This window comes from Gymnoscopelus microlampas (assembly GCF_963454915.1).
Source record: "Gymnoscopelus microlampas genome assembly, chromosome: 10".
NCBI lineage: Eukaryota > Metazoa > Chordata > Actinopteri > Myctophiformes > Myctophidae > Gymnoscopelus > Gymnoscopelus microlampas.
This window is the reverse complement of record NC_139947.1, coordinates 1,593,087-1,605,573: the sequence shown is the minus strand read 5'-3', so window position 1 is coordinate 1,605,573 and position 12,487 is coordinate 1,593,087. Positions and strand designations below refer to the sequence as shown.

Below are 12,487 nucleotides of genomic sequence, written 5' to 3'. Positions count from 1 at the left end.
GTACTAGTATCTGTGATTCCAGACCCACACTCTGGACATCTTTTAAATAGTTGCATTAGGTTTGATTCGTTAACAATCCACTTTCTTTGATTCCAAACATCACTGGATGTCTCAGAGTCTTCAGAGTCTTCAGAGTCTATACTAGAGCTTGCTGACGTGGGAGGTTTATAGTCTGAAGTTGTCTGACTAGCTCCTAATGAGCTAGAAAAACTTGTGTCCATTTGTGGTGAGGTGGGTTCATCTGTGATTTGCTGCTCAAGAGGTATGTCATCGGTGCCTTCCTAATAACAGAAAGGATATACATATAAAGCAGTGTCATTGTTTTGCTCATCCATCTTCATTCATTCATTCATTCATACATAAACAAGTTAAAAAACCAGGAGCCCTGCATCTTTGTGTCTTACGTTATACAGATGTGCCACTTCAAAACTTCACATGTCCTGCCATCGCCAAGACAGTACATTTTCAGGGGATTCCCAGGGCAATAAGAGGGACAAAGAAGGGCATTTAAAATGCTGAATTATTTTGATGATCACTGCTTTTATGATGCTAATTAATTTGAGCAACTGGTCAAATCACCTTTCACCTCATAATGAGTCTGACACCTTCTTAAACACACATTCTTTTGTTCTCATGTATATGGATGTCTGTTGAAGGGAAAAACGGGGGTGTGTAGTGACAACTTCTTTTCAGGGGCAAAACAGTGCATTTTAAGGGCAGAAAAGGGAGGAAAAAAAGGCATTTTCAGGGGACTTTCAGGGAAAGAACAGTAACGTGTGAAGTTTTGAAGTGGCACATCTGTATACCAACCGTATTTATACTTGTGACATAATAGTGATGTCACGACTAGTCTGTGCCTATTTATTCGTGCATAAGAAACTTAACCACAACCAGACATACCATGTATGGACAAATTGGTGACAAAGGCTTGTGTAGGCCATACCTTTCAGGTCTGGCAAAAACCTACCAAAGACACTCTCTCTGGTGAACATGGAGGTCTTGAGACGGTCGCTAGACCCATGGCTTTAAGTTGCTGGAAAAAGAAAGTAAATTAGCACATCAACTATTAATATTCAAATAATTAAATGTGGTAATGGTGTACATACATAATAGTAATGGTGTACATATATTCTATAAGTTGGGTGATGAGTGATGAAAGCAGTCACACCAGGCCTAAGTCAAACAAACTAGACTGACTGGGTGGGTGTGATTACACACCTGTTGCACACAGGATAAATCAGCCCCTTCAGTATGTAAAACAAGCTTGAAATAAATGACCTTGTGTCTTCTCTTAGACATTGGAGATGATGGCTGCAATGGGTGACGACAGAGAGCAGGGGCGGGGTGCACGGGCATAGCAGCAGACAGTCCAAATGTTTCATCTTTCTATAAAGCCATTCAAAATAAAAATTGTTCTTTAATCCACACATATGCATTAACATCATAACATGGATAGGGAGATTGATAAATTGCACAGCATGTAAAACATGGCAAGAACGGTTACGTGTGTGTGTGTGTGTTGTCCATGATTTGCTGACTGTACTTTTTTACAGCACCTTGTAATATTTGTGTCCTTGTATTGTATCCTGTATTGTATGTGGACATACATAAATGATTAAATGTGTGTGAGAGAGATACACTTATCCGCCACTGACAATCCATCTAGTCCTTTCCTATAATTCATGTGTCTGTCTACATTAACATGTAGTATTGCGGCTGATCAGTCATTGGTCTGGGAGATTTAAAAACTGTATGACGCGCATTAAAATACTCAGTTCCAAACAAATGCACAAGTTTAAAATGTTTACTGTGCAGTGTCACCAATTATTAGAATTCATTTCCAATAAATACATCTGTAATAAATCTGTGCACAAGATAAGTTAAACAGTGAGCAATTAACAATACAAAATGCGGTCAACAAAAATATAGCTCTCCCAGCTCACCCTACCTCCATGGGCAAACCAACCAATAAAGGTGAGCAGGTGAGAGCCACATTTATAGTCACCGGAGGCCACCCACAAAGGCACACCCACCAACAAGGTGCCAATGAGGTGCCTCCAGCAATCTTATACCAATAACCCCATCCAGTGCACAAATACAAATATAATCCTTCATTTGGCTCCTACATGTAGCCTTTGAAAATACCCTCTCATTATTTATTTTTTAAGGAGGAGGACAAGCACTTAAATCTTTAGCGAGGGTCACTGTAGGTATGGCATTCAAAGTCAAATCTATAGTGGACATAACCTGGAAATAAAAACAATAACATTTAATGTCTAAATGAATGTGTATATATATATATATATACATACATACATACACACACACACACACACACACACACACACACACACACACACACACACACACACACACACACACACACACACACACAGAGAGAGAGTAGAGTAGATCCCAGGCCAGACCTATTTCATTTGGTTAATTTAATTCATGCTTATGGAATAAGTCATTTGTATTGCCTGGCATGTTTGCACATTAGTTTCAGTGCAGTTAGTGCATTAATATGCATCAATAGTAGGCTATAGTAACATCTCAACAACTATTGACTCAAAATATAAAGATGGCAAGGTACAATAATGCAACAACCACAATATTTAAAGTAGGCATGCATATGCAATATAAGCAACGAAAATACAATACGAAAATACAATGTAATAGACTGTAGGCCTATTTACCTCAGCGTGCCTACGTTTCTCCAAGGCACCTCTGTATTTTGGGACAGCACCCGTTTCACTCCATGGGAAGACAGAGGAAATGGCCGTGCTGGTGAGCCTTCTCCTTGGTGTAGTCCCCATGAGGGACGCCATGAGGTCCCTTTCATAGTCCTGCTCAGTAAAGTGTTTGCTGCACACACGTAGTGATTTAATCTTGTCTGCCGATGTTTTAACATCATAATTCACATTCCTAATCGCATCAAGCCACTTGCGACATCTGGTAACATCTGTTGTTGGTGGAAAGGAATGGAATATGGTGCCTTCAAGCTTGGCTTTTTCAGAACATCCAGGGACAGAACACCAACTTGCTCTTCTTGTTACTTGTTTTTTCTTAGACATTTTTGGAAATCGTTACTTATGTTTCTCACTCACTTGTCTGTCCGTCTCGTTGATACTAGTGTTTGTTGTCTCCGCCAGGCGGAAAGGCATGGCGAGAGAGTATGTTTTGCCCCCTGTCCGTCCGTCCGTGCGTCCGTCCGTCCGTGTGTCCGTCCTTCTGTCTGCGACCAGCTAATCTCCACCACCGCCTTTCGGCCTGGCGGAGACAATAACAGGCACTTGTGTGATTAAATGTACCTGGATAACATCAGATTGAATAATCTGCTTGGTCCAGTCATCCATAAAGCTATAGGTTGTGTATTTGGCTGAAAATCCAGGGCTGTCTGACCTATGGAAGCACAAAGCACTGTTTTCATTATGTGGGAATAGAAGTTCTGCATTTACCATCTATAAGAAGAGAGACAACAAAGATAAACCTTTACTGATCCCCAGGCGGGAAATTCAGGTGTCATACCAGGCAGTAACATCAGTAAGAATGAAACAGGAGAGGTATAGGTACAGTAAGAGTGACAGTTGAGAACTTGAGATTAAACAAAAAAAAAAGGAAAAAGGCTTAGCTTATCACTGGATATCAGCACCGGGTCTCCGGGCGAATGAATACCAGATATGTACAGACAGTGACATTTTATCAATATCTATGTACATTATGTATACTTGCCTGGCATCCCCACAAAGGTGTACTGGCTTCCCTGCATTTGCGTCTTCTATGATGGTGGCGAGTATTGACTTGTGTTGCAGGTCGTACTCTTGTTTTATGACGGGCAGGAAGTAGGAGGACTGGTATTCATAGAAAGTGGTACTTTCTGGCAACTGTACATTACAAAGATCTGCCCAGTCTTTGATTTCTGTAAAGGTAGAGCCAGTGAACAGCACAGAAGCCATTGACACAATATTTGTCTGTGGCATCTGCCTCACATCCGGACATGACTGCCAACTCCCTGTGTCGTTTCACACACTCCCAAGTAATCTTAATTTGACTCCCTTTATGAATTGTACTAGTATCTGTGATTCCAGACCCACACTCTGGACATCTTTTAAATAGTTGCATTAGGTTTGATTCGTTAACAATCCACTTTCTTTGATTCCAAACATCACTGGATGTCTCAGAGTCTTCAGAGTCTTCAGAGTCTATACTAGAGCTTGCTGACGTGGGAGGTTTATAGTCTGAAGTTGTCTGACTAGCTCCTAATGAGCTAGAAAAACTTGTGTCCATTTGTGGTGAGGTGGGTTCATCTGTGATTTGCTGCTCAAGAGGTATGTCATCGGTGCCTTCCTAATAACAGAAAGGATATACATATAAAACAGTGTCATTGTTTTGCTCATCCATCTTCATTCATTCATTCATTCATACATAAACAAGTTAAAAAACCAGGAGCCCTGCATCTTTGCGTCTTACGTTATACTGTATACCAACCGTATTTATACTTGTGACATAATAGTGATGTCACGACTAGTCTGTGCCTATTTATTCGTGCATAAGAAACTTAACCACAACCAGACATACCATGTATGGACAAATTGGTGACAAAGGCTTGTGTAGGCCATACCTTTCAGGTCTGGCAAAAACCTACCAAAGACACTCTCTCTGGTGAACATGGAGGTCTTGAGACGGTCGCTAGACCCATGGCTTTAAGTTGCTGGAAAAAGAAAGTAAATTAGCACATCAACGCTATTAATATTCAAATAATTAAATGTGGTAATGGTGTACATACATAATAGTAATGGTGTACATATATTCTATAAGTTGGGTGATGAGTGATGAAAGCAGTCACACCAGGCCTAAGTCAAACAAACTAGACTGACTGGGTGGGTGTGATTACACACCTGTTGCACACAGGATAAATCAGCCCCTTCAGTATGTAAAACAAGCTTGAAATAAATGACCTTGTGTCTTCTCTTAGACATTGGAGATGATGGCTGCAATGGGTGACGACAGAGAGCAGGGGCGGGGTGCACGGGCATAGCAGCAGACAGTCCAAATGTTTCATCTTTCTATAAAGCCATTCAAAATAAAAATTGTTCTTTAATCCACACATATGCATTAACATCATAACATGGATAGGGAGATTGATAAATTGCACAGCATGTAAAACATGGCAAGAACGGTTACGTGTGTGTGTGTGTGTTGTCCATGATTTGCTGACTGTACTTTTTTACAGCACCTTGTAATATTTGTGTCCTTGTATTGTATCCTGTATTGTATGTGGACATACATAAATGATTAAATGTGTGTGAGAGAGATACACTTATCCGCCACTGACAATCCATCTAGTCCTTTCCTATAATTCATGTGTCTGTCTACATTAACATGTAGTATTGCGGCTGATCAGTCATTGGTCTGGGAGATTTAAAAACTGTATGACGCGCATTAAAATACTCAGTTCCAAACAAATGCACAAGTTTAAAATGTTTACTGTGCAGTGTCACCAATTATTAGAATTCATTTCCAATAAATACATCTGTAATAAATCTGTGCACAAGATAAGTTAAACAGTGAGCAATTAACAATACAAAATGCGGTCAACAAAAATATAGCTCTCCCAGCTCACCCTACCTCCATGGGCAAACCAACCAATAAAGGTGAGCAGGTGAGAGCCACATTTATAGTCACCGGAGGCCACCCACAAAGGCACACCCACCAACAAGGTGCCAATGAGGTGCCTCCAGCAATCTTATACCAATAACCCCATCCAGTGCACAAATACAAATATAATCCTTCATTTGGCTCCTACATGTAGCCTTTGAAAATACCCTCTCATTATTTATTTTTTAAGGAGGAGGACAAGCACTTAAATCTTTAGCGAGGGTCACTGTAGGTATGGCATTCAAAGTCAAATCTATAGTGGACATAACCTGGAAATAAAAACAATAACATTTAATGTCTAAATGAATGTGTATATATATATATATACATACATACATACATACATACATACACACACACACACACACACACACACACACACACACACACACACACACACACACACACACACACACACACACACACACACACACACACACACACACAGAGAGAGTAGAGTAGATCCCAGGCCAGACCTATTTCATTTGGTTAATTTAATTCATGCTTATGGAATAAGTCATTTGTATTGCCTGGCATGTTTGCACATTAGTTTCAGTGCAGTTAGTGCATTAATATGCATCAATAGTAGGCTATAGTAACATCTCAACAACTATTGACTCAAAATATAAAGATGGCAAGGTACAATAATGCAACAACCACAATATTTAAAGTAGGCATGCATATGCAATATAAGCAACGAAAATACAATACGAAAATACAATGTAATAGACTGTAGGCCTATTTACCTCAGCGTGCCTACGTTTCTCCAAGGCACCTCTGTATTTTGGGACAGCACCCGTTTCACTCCATGGGAAGACAGAGGAAATGGCCGTGCTGGTGAGCCTTCTCCTTGGTGTAGTCCCCATGAGGGACGCCATGAGGTCCCTTTCATAGTCCTGCTCAGTAAAGTGTTTGCTGCACACACGTAGTGATTTAATCTTGTCTGCCGATGTTTTAACATCATAATTCACATTCCTAATCGCATCAAGCCACTTGCGACATCTGGTAACATCTGTTGTTGGTGGAAAGGAATGGAATATGGTGCCTTCAAGCTTGGCTTTTTCAGAACATCCAGGGACAGAACACCAACTTGCTCTTCTTGTTACTTGTTTTTTCTTAGACATTTTTGGAAATCGTTACTTATGTTTCTCACTCACTTGTCTGTCCGTCTCGTTGATACTAGTGTTTGTTGTCTCCGCCAGGCGGAAAGGCATGGCGAGAGAGTATGTTTTGCCCCCTGTCCGTCCGTCCGTGCGTCCGTCCGTCCGTGTGTCCGTCCTTCTGTCTGCGACCAGCTAATCTCCACCACCGTTGACCCGGTCGCTGTGAAACTGCGCACACACACTCCCTGGATGCCACAGCCGAACCTCTGCCCCACATTTCTCAGATCAGCCTGTCATAGCGCCACCATGAGGCCGACTTTTGCTAAACACATTTTTTGATATTACTCCTACAGATTTTGTCAAAAAAACACGCAAATCGGTACACAGTATCTCCATAGCCATGTGATCAACACGGATCTGTCTGGTTTCCATATTCCATCCTGATTGGCTAAAATTGGCTTCCAAAGTCTGCAGGATTGGTTCATTTCGAACAAAATGCCTCAAATCATGAACGCAGCATGCGGTTTTCGTGAAATGTTCCACGTAGATTCCCACTTGGCCCAGGAAGAAATGCCACTTGAAAACGTTCAAATTAGCCTCATGGTGGCACTATAACAGGCCGATTCACGTTTTTAGCTATAACTGCACCGATCTGCGTGAAACTTTGCACGCACACTCCCTAGAGGCCAAGGAAAAACATATGCCCTGCATTTCTCACATATGCCTTTTAGAGCGCCACCAGGAGGCTGAGTTTTGTAAAACACATGTTTTGCTCTTACTGCTTCAGATGCTGTCCAAAAATCACGCAAATCGGTACACAGTATCTCTATAGTCATGTGATCAAGATGGATGTGTCCGATATTTCATATTCCATCCTACTTGGCTAACATTGGCTTCCAAAGTTTGCAGGATAGGTCCGTTTTGAACAAAATTCCTCAAATAGTGAACGCAGTGTGCGATTTCCGTGAAATTTTGCACGCACATTCCTGCTAGGCCGAGGAAGGCCTTTTCACATTGGCCTGTTATAGCGCCACCAGCAGGTCTAATTTCGCAAACCACATTATTGGAACAGAATGCCTCAAATCATGAATGCAGTGTCCGATTGCCGTGCAAGAAGAAATGGCACCCTTTTCACATTGGCCTATTATAGCGCCACCAGGAGGCCACAATAATCTACCTGACCTGGCGGAGACTTGTGCTCCGAGGAGCACTTTTTCTAGTTTTGACTTGATTTCCCCCCTTCTGGGCACGATGGCGCCGTTCGTTGAGCAACGTCATCACGTTCACCCAAATATGGGCAAATGATTTCCGCCTCCTGTAGCTCCGCGTAAAGAGATGAATAATAGCGGTAGGAGTAGATCCCGGCCGTTTTTAATGGCCCATAGGTATATGTAACTGCTGCTAATTTATTATTTTTGTAATTATTTTGTGTTCTCAAAGTTTTTTCTTTTATTTTGACAAGCTGTCCGGAAGCTGTGTTGTGACAGCTTCCGGCGGCTCCCCCTATATGGTCTTCCTGGTTAGGAAGCACATTCACTGTTCAGAGTGTCACCGTGCAAGCATGGAATGTTTGTAGACAGCATGGTCGCTGCTGAACCAATGTTTGTTTTATTTTATATGTCACACGTTTATGTTTTTGTCAATGAGTTGTTTGTCATGTTTTATTATGAGTTTAATTGATTGTTTGTTTTGTTTCAGTTTGTTTTCAGTTGTTTGTTTTGGGCTACCTGAAGGCTCATTCTCTTCATTGATATTATGCAGTCAATGAGGTAATTTAATTTCTTAAGTGCATTTTTTCTTTCCTAATGTTTTAGGTCCGTTACATGTGTTGTTATCCTTATCGTTGTTTATGTTTTATGTTTACACAGTTTGACGTTGGTGCATTTAAGCCAGAAAGGTGCTTGAATAAAAAGGGAGTGACAGTCAAACTCAGCGCATACCACCGACCCACGGCAGTCCAAGCCCTTCCGTGGGGGTCTACAGGACAGCAGCCCAGCCGACCGGGACCAAGCGAGCCGTTTCCTCGCCCTTTAGCGGGGGGACTGCACATAAGTCCGACATCCCATGACTCCGACTACGTGGCTTCCGCGTGCGGTTAAGGTTAGGGTTAGGGTTAGGTATAGGGTTAGTATAGTAACCGTCGGAACAATGAGCCGTCGGAACAATAAGCCGTCGGAACAATGACATGGCACCGTTTCGCGGAGCTGTTCGGTGGCCATAAAGACTTCAGGTGCCCATAAAAACTCATGCTCTTTTGCTGTTAAACCCCTGACAGCAACAGGTTAGTGCACTACCCAAAGACTGTGCTAAAGGTGCATAAAGACATTAAAAGACATTGAAAGGACAATTGAAAAGAAGAGGAAACGGCGTATTCTTATGCAAATGCATTTAATGAATGAAGGACATTGTGATCTTTTTTGTTGGTACCGTTTTTGATTATTTTAAGTGTTGCATACACCATGTGTTTTATTAAATGCAACATAATGTCGCAAAGAAACTGTTGACTGGGTTTAAATGGTTTAAAAGTGTTGGCTATTGGAAAAATGTCTGAGCAAGGTGGAAAACCAAAGGCAGCTAAAACGCCTGAACCACAACCAGAGCCTGTACAGACAGAGCCTTCACAGGTTGAAGAGCCACCCCAAGTAACAGTAAAAAGCAAAGTGTTTAAGGATACTGGAGCAGTCATTGATAAAGAGGCTTTGCAACCCCGAAGAGGAGAGAGGGTACGCACACTAACTGAAAAGGGAATAAGTCTGCAAAGCAAAAAATTGCAAGGACTTTCATATAATTTTGATTGTGTTTATCAGCATTGGAAGCTTCAGGCTAAAATAACAAGGAAAGGTGTAATTAATAAAGCTCAACACAGTAATTTGGAAGGCTACATTGTTGCAGTGGAAAGAGATTTGGAGGAGTTGAATGCAATTTACGATGAATATAGAAAAATCCAGATGCCAACCAGTAACCTGCGTCGCAGGCTGGATAAAAGCATAGAAGTAACAAAAAATGTGGTTAACAATGCTCAATCCCATATTCAAGGAAATGAGGAAGAGCTTAAATGTCCTGAAGTAAGCTCAGTGTTTGATACATGCACGAGCTCCAGTGCCTCAACTCGTACAGATCAAACGCAATGTACTACTGGTTCTAGAAAGGCTCCTTCACAAAGTGCGAAAGTACCTTCAGATAGAGAGAAAGAGGCGGTAGCTGAATTAACAGCCACCAAAGAGGTCTTAAAAATCATGGCTGAGCAGGAGCACCAGCAGCTAAGGTTAAAACGCATGGAAGAAGATGTCACCAGGAAACAGGTTGTGGAGGACATTAGGAAGGAATTGGAGAGATTGGAGGTGCTTAAGCAACAAAATGCCTCGCAGGCACTCCTGCAAATTCATGGAAAAAGACATTCTTCACCAAAACACCACCCATCATCCTTGAAGTCTGACACTCAAAATTCACCTGATGGTAATGCTCTATTCAAATGTTTGGCAGAAGCCATCACATCTAACAGGTTACCAATTCCCGAACCAACAATCTTTTCTGGTGATCCACTTAAATTTCACATTTGGAAATCCTCATTCCACACACTGATTGACAGGAAAAACATTCCCACAGTGGAAAAAATATTCTTCTTACAGAAATATATTGGAGGCGCAGCAAAAGAGGCCATTGACGGTTATTTTCTCAAGGACACAGAGGAGTCTTATCACGCAGCATGGAACCTATTGGACGAAAGATATGGGGATCCATTCATCATCGCAAAGGCATATCGTGACAAATTACATACTTGGCCAAAAATTAACCAAAAGGAGGGTACAGAGCTACGGAAGTTTGTGGACTTCTTACGGAGCTGCGAATCTGCAATTGCCCACAATATTCATTTACAAATCCTCAGTGACGCCATGGAAAATCAAATTCTCGCCACAAAACTACCAGACTGGCTAACTACAAGATGGAACCGTTCTGCAACCACTTACCAGTTACAACATGGACAATTTCCAAACTTCTCATACTTCGTAACATTTCTAAATCTGGAAGCCAGCATCTCATGCAATCCAATCACATCATATACCGCACTGCGACAACAGGAATCCGATACGCGCAGTAAATACAGGAATCCAACTACTGTATCCTATAAAAATCCAGCCACAAGTGCAAAAATATTTACCACAACAACCAGCGAAAGGCATCCCAACACAGGGAGGCATGCGTTAATCCGACAGACCTTTTCTCCGACTATGTGACATCCGCGTGCGGTTAGGGTTAGGGTGCGGGTTTGGTTCGGGTTTACTGTTTAATGTCGGAGCACTGCGCTGTCGGAGGAATGCGCTGTCGGACTAACGTATTGCACCCCCCAACACATGCCACCTTTGCAATAGACCTGGACACGGACTACACAACTGTCGCAATTTCATGTCTAAACCACTTACAGACAGAGTACAGTACATCAGGAGTGACTGTGTTTTGGCTGTTTAACACCTGGTCACCAGTCAAAGGGCTGCAACAATAGACTCATATGTGACACTTGCCATAAACGCCATCCTACATGCACCCACGACGACCGCTCTACTCTAGAATCCAAAAACGAACAATACAAGGAAGCAAGTTTCAATAAAGAGAAAAGGTTACAGGGAATGTCTCGCAGTGTTGTGCAAGAAGGAACCAACACTCAAACATCCTCAATAGTACCTGTTTATGTATCAACAGCCAACAACACTAAGGAAGTGCTCGTTTACGCTATGCTTGATTCACAAAGTGATTGTTCATTTATCCTTGACGAGGTAGCAGACATGTTGAATGCACCTGCAGAACCCGTCAAGCTAAAGTTGTCCACAATGTCGTCTAAAGGGACAACTATACCATGCAAAAGACTTAAGGGCCTACAGATAAGAGCACTTTTCTCTACCAAGAACATTACAGTACCAACAACTTACACACGGGAATTCATCCCTGCAAACCGGTCTCATATCCCAACTCCACAAACAGTCAAGGCATGGCCTCATTTACAGCATCTTTCAAACCAGATTGCACCTTACCTAGATTGTGAGATCGCTCTTTTGATCGGGTATAATTGCCCACAAGCACTCATGCCTAGGGAGGTTGTATGTGGCGAAGAAAATCGTCCTTTTGCGCAACGAACCGATCTAGGCTGGAGCGTCATAAGTTACGGTGAACCCTGTGAGTATTATGGTGATGCTATAGGAGTAAGTCATCGCATCCACGTAAGACAAGTGACACCCGAACTAAAACCATCAGTTCTGCTCAAGGGTGAGGTTCACTATGTGTTCAAGAATCAAATTAAAGAAATGATTGCTCCAGATGATGTAATCAAAGTACTCGAGTCTGATTTCAATGAAAGAGTTGGAGAAGATGTAAAGGTCTCACAAGAAGATCTTCACTTCTTGACAAAGTTGAAGGTTGGAATCAAACATAAACAAGACGGTCACTATGAAATGCCCTTACCCTTCAAAAAGGAGTGTCCAAATCTACCCAATAATAAATCATGTGCAGTTCAACGTCTCATGTCCTTGGAAAGAAAGTTTAAAAGAAACCAGAAATACTACGATGACTATGTGAACTTCATGGAGGACATTATCTCTCGTGGCGATGCTGAGAGAGTCTCTGAGGAACAGCTTGACATTCGACCAGCTTGGTATATTCCTCACCATGGGGTTTATCATCCTAAAAAGCCTGGTAAAATACGTGTGGTCTTTGACTGCTCAGCAAGGTTCCGA

At 41.9% G+C, this 12,487-nt stretch overlaps 2 long non-coding RNA genes across 2 annotated transcripts; both read right to left on the bottom strand.

Moving 5' to 3' along the window:
* Positions 1 to 961: 961 nt before the first annotated feature.
* On the bottom strand, positions 962 to 2,826 carry LOC311053447. Its single transcript, XR_014601636.1, has 4 exons — positions 2,697 to 2,826; positions 2,184 to 2,247; positions 1,279 to 1,382; positions 962 to 1,033 (listed from the first exon to the last, which is right to left on the bottom strand). It is a non-coding gene; the product is annotated as an uncharacterized lncRNA (long non-coding RNA).
* A 1,813-nt stretch (positions 2,827 to 4,639) lies between these two features.
* On the bottom strand, positions 4,640 to 6,878 carry LOC311053448. Its single transcript, XR_014601637.1, has 4 exons — positions 6,405 to 6,878; positions 5,864 to 5,927; positions 4,959 to 5,062; positions 4,640 to 4,711 (listed from the first exon to the last, which is right to left on the bottom strand). It is a non-coding gene; the product is annotated as an uncharacterized lncRNA (long non-coding RNA).
* Positions 6,879 to 12,487: the final 5,609 nt, after the last annotated feature.